Below are 7618 nucleotides of genomic sequence, written 5' to 3'. Positions count from 1 at the left end.
AGCTCGATATCCCCGGAGGTGATGGGGGGCTTACACTCGGAGAGGTGCCGGGAGAAATCATTCTCTCGGGAAAAGAAGAACATCAGGCTGCCGAGGCTGGGTAGCACCTAGTACCGGTCGTCCCAGACAGGTCACCATCAACTCCTCCAGGTGATCGCAGGCCACCATCACCTCCTCCTACCGATCACATGTCGCCACCATCACCCCGTGGGTACGACGTCGACCACGACATCGGTAGTCCATCTCCATCTCCAGCGCCGCCGCCTCCGCCCAAAAAGACTCGGAATGCACCCAGCCGGAAGCGTTTCAAGAGTCCTGTCCCCAAGAGGTCGCCCCTCCCAAAAGTACCAAAGGTTCCTCCCCCGTCCTTACGATCGTACCCCGGAGGAAAATGATGCCATTGTTAAGAAAATCAATTATGATTTTTTTCATAAGCCAAAACCTCCAGCCGCTAGAGCCATACACAGAGAAGCAAATAGCATATGCTACTAGTTTTCCGAACACACCATCGCAAGTATGACTTACACGAGAAGAAGGATGACTATACACGCACTCTTGCGAAGGTAATTGACACAAAGAAGGCTGAAAAGGCTAAGGAGAAGGACATTGCCGGCACGAGCAAATCATCAGCCTAGAAGTGCAACCGAGAATAAGTCAACTTCAACAAGTGCACCCCTCAAGGCCAAGCAAACGACAAAAGGCAAAAAGAGAAAGGAAGTTCCCCTCCTCGGTGCTCAGCCCAAACAATCGATCCCAAGCACTCAAAGTGCTTAATGTTCCCAAGCTGTACCAGGAACATGGTGGTTTCGATATGGAAGAAGCTGCAAAGCTAGCGGCTGCCCGTGACGTTACCGTGGAGGAATTGTCTGTCTGCAGCGGATGCCGCAGCACTCCACTCGCTGATATAGCTCCTAAATTTGTCTACGGGGACGACTTGGTCAGCACAGCAGCAGCTGCTTAAACCGCCAACACATATGCGGAATTTGCATCAGTGGTACCTTGATGCATGCAAGGAGAACATAAGGTTCATCGTGGCGAGTATACCATGGGAATATTACTACCGAAAGGAGGAGATCCATATTGAGATGAATGAACTCTGGCAGTTATTCAATCTAGATGCCCTCGACAAATCTCTCATGAGTTGCTATTGCTTGTAAGTTGTTAACTACATATAAGTTCATTTTCATTCAGTTCATGTTCGTTTTCATTGCATATATATACTCATTATATCTTATGTGTTCTCTTATGCAGTCGAAGATCAGTGAATGCAAAAGTAATAATATTATCAATATTGGGTTTATTGACCCGTATAAAGTACATGTTCAAACGGTAAAGTTTAATGCCCAAGAAACGGGGGAAACCTACTAAGGTTTTTGGGGGAGCAATATTTCTGTGATTCAATATTGTTTCCTTACAACTACGAGTGAGAGTCTTAATGATCTTTATGCACATTCAATTTTTCTTACTCGATGTTAAGTGTAATTCCTGACGTATATGCATAACATGTGCAGCTTCCACTCGGATTCTACTAGACATTCAACCTGATAAGGGAATAGTTGAGGTAAAAGACCCACCGAGTAGAGGCATGGACGGGTTCCAGGACTTGCGAAGTTGCTCCAAGTGTAATTTCCTTCATCGCCGCGCTTTATCATTCGTGAGATATCAATTAATTATCCACTCATTCAATCATTCTTTTGCCTGGCAGGGCTTGGACCGCTTTCAAGAGACATCGTAAGAACGAAACCCGGGCGGAGAAGCTAACATTTACTCCCGTACCGTGCCCCCAGCAGCCACAAGGGACGAATCTATGTGGATACTACGTTTGCGAGTCCATTCGCATGTTAACCACCGAGAAGCAGAACAATAATAAATTCAACGTAAGCAATAACATTCACAACTTTATTTATTATCATCAATATTTCGTTATCAAGACTGATATAGTCATACTCATCTCATTTTCGTATATAGGTCGACTTCATGCGGGACAGACTCCAACCAAAGGAACACGCACTAGGAATCACGGAGGAACTGGCGGGACTTTTGATTAAAGATGTACTAAACAACAAAGGCTTGTTTAGTCCAAATAGATGCTCTACCTCCAAATAGACGGTCGTTAGTACCGCTTGTCGATCGTGAGCTAAATGTATATATATATGTAAGGGCTACATGTAAAGAGGAATCGACTTTTGCTTCCAACATTTGTTTGATCGATCTATATATATATATATTGAATGAACGTGTACAATTTCTAGTAGCGTACAAATATATGCAACTTTTATTTTCGAACGAAAAAAATGATATAACAGGCGGTCGGTGGCGGGGGGAGGGGTGCTGCACCCCTCAAACCCTAAAGCAGAAGCGTTGTGCGCGCGCCACGTAGAGGGCCTTTTGTCGCGGGTGGTAATACCGCCCGCGACAAAAGGGCTCTGTGCCCTGCGCGCCAGGCGGCTGCCACGTGGTGGACCTTATGTCGCGGGTCGTAAGTGACCCGGGATAAAAGGCCCCCCTTTTATCGCGCCTTGCTTGTCGCGGCTGGCCGCCCGCGACAAAAGGCCCTAACCACCCGGATCAAAAGGCCTGTTTTCCACTAGTGGCTGCAAGATGTCCTGCACGCCGGGCTGCTACTCCAGCCCCTGCGGCCTGCCCAGCTGCCACTACTACAGCCACGGCTACGGCTATGGCTACGGCTACGGCGAGCCCGTGGTGCCGCTGGGATACGGCTGCTACTACGGGAGGCCATTCTGAGTCCAATAGCCATGGATTCACTCCATTCTACAAGATTCCACCGGAGCGTGTGTATTTCAGTATTTTGTTCATGCTCTGCTTCGGCGTTGTTGCCAATTTACTTTTCGTACAGTGATGTTTCACTTTTCTCTGTAACATGACGGCTGCAGCGTGGTTTAATTACTTAAGATTTGATGCTATGAGCCAGGGACTAGTCCAGTGCCCCGTGCATGTTAACTCTGCTGATGACTTTCGTGTGATCCAATATGTCGATGACACCTTACTTGTCCTGCCAGCTGATCCTACTCTACTGCAGAATTTAAAGATCATTCTAGACGAACTTACCATTTCAACAGGGTTCAGTATGAGCCGCTGCTTTCTGCTATGAATTGCCAGCTGGGAGTCTTCGCCTTTACCTACCTTGGTTTACTTATGGGGCTGACTAAACCAAGAATTGGCCATCTCTCCCTCTAGTATAGTACTACCAGAGTACCAGACATGCAGCCGAGAATGCGAGCAATTGGGAGGAGAAGCGTCTCGGACGGCAACGCTTGATCTGGAGAAGGTGGTGCAGTTGGGAATTCGGAGAAGAAGCAGCGGCTCGGATGGCGAAGCTCGGGCCGCAAGATGTCATGTTTTTTTATTTCCTTTTTGCTCCGGGCTGCAGCCTGACAAGAAGAAAGAAACCGTTTCTGGCTGGCCTAGGAAAAAAAGAAGTACTTTTGGACTGGGCCAGTCGGAGAAAAATTCTCTGGGAGAGGGCTGTATAGCCTCTCCCCTCCTAAGATTTTGCCACCTAATCGTGAATACACATCTCAAAGCACCATCAATGCTCTAGTTGGCTTATTGTGTACGTACTAATCACATCCCCATACGTGTTTGTACACTGTACTATCCTTTGCATCATATCACATATTCACATGACCGTGAAATCCGTTTGCACGTTATGCTAACGGAATTAAGCCATAATATCATGATCCAGAAATTAGGAACACGACCTCACCGGCATCGGTTTTCGTCTCCGCTCCCTTCACAATTGACGTCCTTCTGGAGTGCTGGTGACCAGGAGAAGGATGGTTCTTCTGACATCCCATTGATTATAAATTTATAACGACGACAGTGACCTTCTTCTAGTACTCTGACGGTACCGCGGGCCGCAGCCGTCGTGGCCACCTCTACCGGTGATGAGATGCTCGCCGGAAAAATCTGTTTTGATCCTCGATCCAGCGTTTCTCGCGAGCATGCGGCCATGACGACCTCCCCACACGCGAGATTGCTTCTCCGCCGAGGCTGGCTTTACCGTAGCTTTTCCCTATGTATTCGACTGGACGGAGAAGGTAGTGACTAGTCGGCTTGGCCCCTCGCCGCCGCTTCTGAGAGGGCGTACGACGGCATGGTCAAACAGAAGGGAAAAGCGCGACGATCTCTTCATTCTCGACTTATCATCACAGGAGCAGGGAGAGGTCGCTACGGCGGCGGACATCCAAAGCGAGGCCCTCGTCGATGACGGCGGGGCATTGCATCTGGTGTGCCATGTGGAGTATGCGTACAAACACTCGACACAGATGCGCGTACTGGGTTGTATCCAGAATCCTGATTAGTAATATGTAGATCTGCATTAAGATGTGTATTAAGTGATACGTGGCTAATTCTGAGGAGGGGCCTCACGAGAGAGACTATACGGCCCTCTCCCATAGAATTTTTCTCGGGGCCAGTCAAGGTCTCAAAGGTTTCATCCCTCCAACGGGGCGATTCATCATGAGTCCGCGGATTGAGCTTCAGTGACTTTACCAGCCCACAAAGTCACTGACTTTGTGTCACTTACAAGTGGGGTAATATGGGGGCACATATAATAAAGGGTTCAACATTGTTCCACTTGTAAGTGACACAAAGTCAGTGACTTTGTGGGCTGGCAAAGTCACTGAAGCTCAATCCTGAGTCCGCGTGTTCGGATGGTCGAATCAGACAAAAAAACGTGGCCCAGCGCGCAGACGCATCCCAAAACCGGATGGCCGCGGTGTCTGGGAAGACCCAAAGCCGACTTAAATCTGGGACTCGTTCGAGTAGCCACTCGTGTCCTCCCCTAGTCCTCCCCTAGCCCGCGTGTCATAGGCTAATATTTCATTTTGCATTAAAATCAAATAGATTACATTTTTTCTTAATACTACTACCTAGGACTCGCCGCGGAGGCCATGGATTTCACTCGACGTCGGTGCCCTCTATGCGTGAGGATTCCACAGCTGGGTGGCTGATGCGTGTAGCTGACACGTCCGTTGGGAACCCCAAGAGGAAGGTGTGATGCGCACAGCGGCAAGTTTCCCTCAGTAAGAAACCAAGGTTTAATCGAACCAGTAGGAGTCAAGAAGCACGTTGAAGGTTGATGGCGGCGGGATGTAGTGCGGCGCAACACCAGAGATTCCGGCGCCAACGTGGAACCTGCACAACACAACCAAAGTACTTTGCCCCAACGAAACATTGAGGTTGTCAATCTCACCGGCTTGCTGTAACAAAGGATTAACCGTATTGTGTGGAAGATGATTGTTTGCAAGAAAACAAGTAAAACAAGTATTGCAGCAGATTTGTATTTCAGTATAAAAGAATGGACCGGGGTCCACAGTTCACTAGAGGTGTCTCTCCCATAAGATAAAAGCATGTTGGGTGAACAAATTACAGTCGGGCAATTGACAAATAGAGAGGGCATAACAATGCACATACATGTCATGATAAATATAGTGAGATTTAATTGGGCATTACGACAAAGTACATAGACCGCTATCCAAGCATGCATCTATGCCTAAAAAGTCCACCTTCGAGGTTATCGTCCGAACCCCTTCCAGTATTAAGTTGCAAAACAACAGACAATTGCATTAAGTATGGTGCGTAATGTAATCAACAACTACATCCTTAGACATAGCATCAATGTTTTATCCCTAGTGGCAATAACACATCCACAACCTTAGAACTTTCTGTCACTGTCCCAGATTCAATGGAGGCATGAACCCACTATCGAGCATAAATACTCCCTCTTGGAGTTAAGAGCAAAAACTTGGCCAGAGCCTCTACTAATAACGGAGAGCATGCAAGATCATAAACAACACATAGGTAATAACTTGATAATTAACATAACATACTATTCTCTATCCATCGGATCCCGACAAACACAACATATAGTATTACAGATAGATGATCTTGATCATGTTAGGCAGCTCACAAGATCCAACAATGAAGCACAATGAGGAGAAGACAACCATCTAGCTACTGCTATGGACCCATAGTCCAGGGGTGAACTACTCACTCATCACTCCGGGGGCGACCATGGTGGTGAAGAGTCCTCCGGGAGACGAATCCCCTCTCCGGCAGGGTGCCGGAGGAGATCTCCAGAATCCCCCGAGATGGGATTGGCGGCGGCGGCGTCTCTGGAAGGTTTTCCGTATCGTGGCTCTCGGTACTGGGGGTTTCGCGACGGAAGCTATTTGTAGGCGGAAGGGCAGGTAAAGAGGCGGCACGAGGGGCCCACACCATAGGTCGGCACGGCCAGGGCCTGGGCCGCACCGCCCTGGTGTGTCGCCACCTCGTGGCCCCACTTCGACTCTCCTTCGGTCTTCTGGAAGCTTCGTGGAAAAATAGGACCCTGGGCGTTGATTTCGTCCAATTCCGAGAATATTTCTTTACTAGGATTTCGAAACCAAAAACAGCGAGAAAACGAAGAATCGGCTCTTCGGCATCTTGTTAATAGGTTAGTTCCAGTAAAATTCACGAATATGACATAAAGTGTGCATAAAACATGTAGATATCATCAATAATGTGGCATGGAACATAAGAAATTATCGATACGTCGGAGACGTATCAGCATCCCCAAGCTTAGTTCTCGCTCGTCCCGAGCGGGTAAAACGATAACAAAGATAATTTCTGAAGTGACATGCCATCATAACCTTGATCATACTATTTGTAAACATATGTAATGAATGCAGCGATCAAAATAATGGTAATGACATGAGTAAACAAGTGAATCATAAAGCAAAGACTTTTCATGAATAGTACTTCAAGACAAGCATCAATAAGTCTTGCATAAGAGTTAACTCATAAAGCAATAAATCAAAGTAAAGGTATTGAAGCAACACAAAGGAAGATTAAGTTTCAGCGGTTGCTTTCAACTTGTAACATGTATATCTCATGGATAATTGTCAACATAGAGTAATATAACAAGTGCAATATGCAAGTATGTAGGAATCAATGCACAGTTCACACAAGTGTTTTCTTTTTGAGGTGGAGAGAAATAGGTGAACTGACTCAACATAAAAGTAAAAGAAAGGTCCTTCAAAGAGGAAAGCATTGATTGCTATATTTGTGCTAGAGCTTTTATTTTGAAAACATGAAACAATTTTGTCAACGGTAGTAATAAAGCATATGAGTTATGTAAATTATATCTTACAAGTTGCAAGCCTCATGCATAGTATACTAATAGTGCCCGCACCTTGTCCTAATTAGCTTGGACTACCGGATCATCGCAATACACATGTTTTAACCAAGTGTCACAATGGGGTACCTCCATGCCGCCCGTACAAAGGTCTAAGGAGAAAGCTCGCATTTTGGATTTCTCGCTTTTGATTATTCTCAACTTAGACATCCATACCGGGACAACATGGACAACAGATAATGGACTCCTCTTTAATGCATAAGCATGTGGCAACAATTATTATTCTCATATGAGATTGAGGATATATGTCCAAAACTGAAACTTCCACCATGAATCATGGCTTTAGTTAGCGGCCCAATGTTCTTCTCTAACAATATGTATGCTCCAACCATTAAGGTGGTAGATCTCTCTTACTTCAGACAAGACGGACATGCATAGCAACTCACATGATATTCAACAAAGAATAGTTGATGGCGT

This window comes from Lolium rigidum, chromosome 6 (assembly GCF_022539505.1).
Source record: "Lolium rigidum isolate FL_2022 chromosome 6, APGP_CSIRO_Lrig_0.1, whole genome shotgun sequence".
In the NCBI taxonomy this organism is placed as follows: domain Eukaryota; kingdom Viridiplantae; phylum Streptophyta; class Magnoliopsida; order Poales; family Poaceae; genus Lolium; species Lolium rigidum.
The sequence above is the reverse complement of the archived record's forward strand: the minus strand, read 5'-3'. Positions refer to the sequence as shown.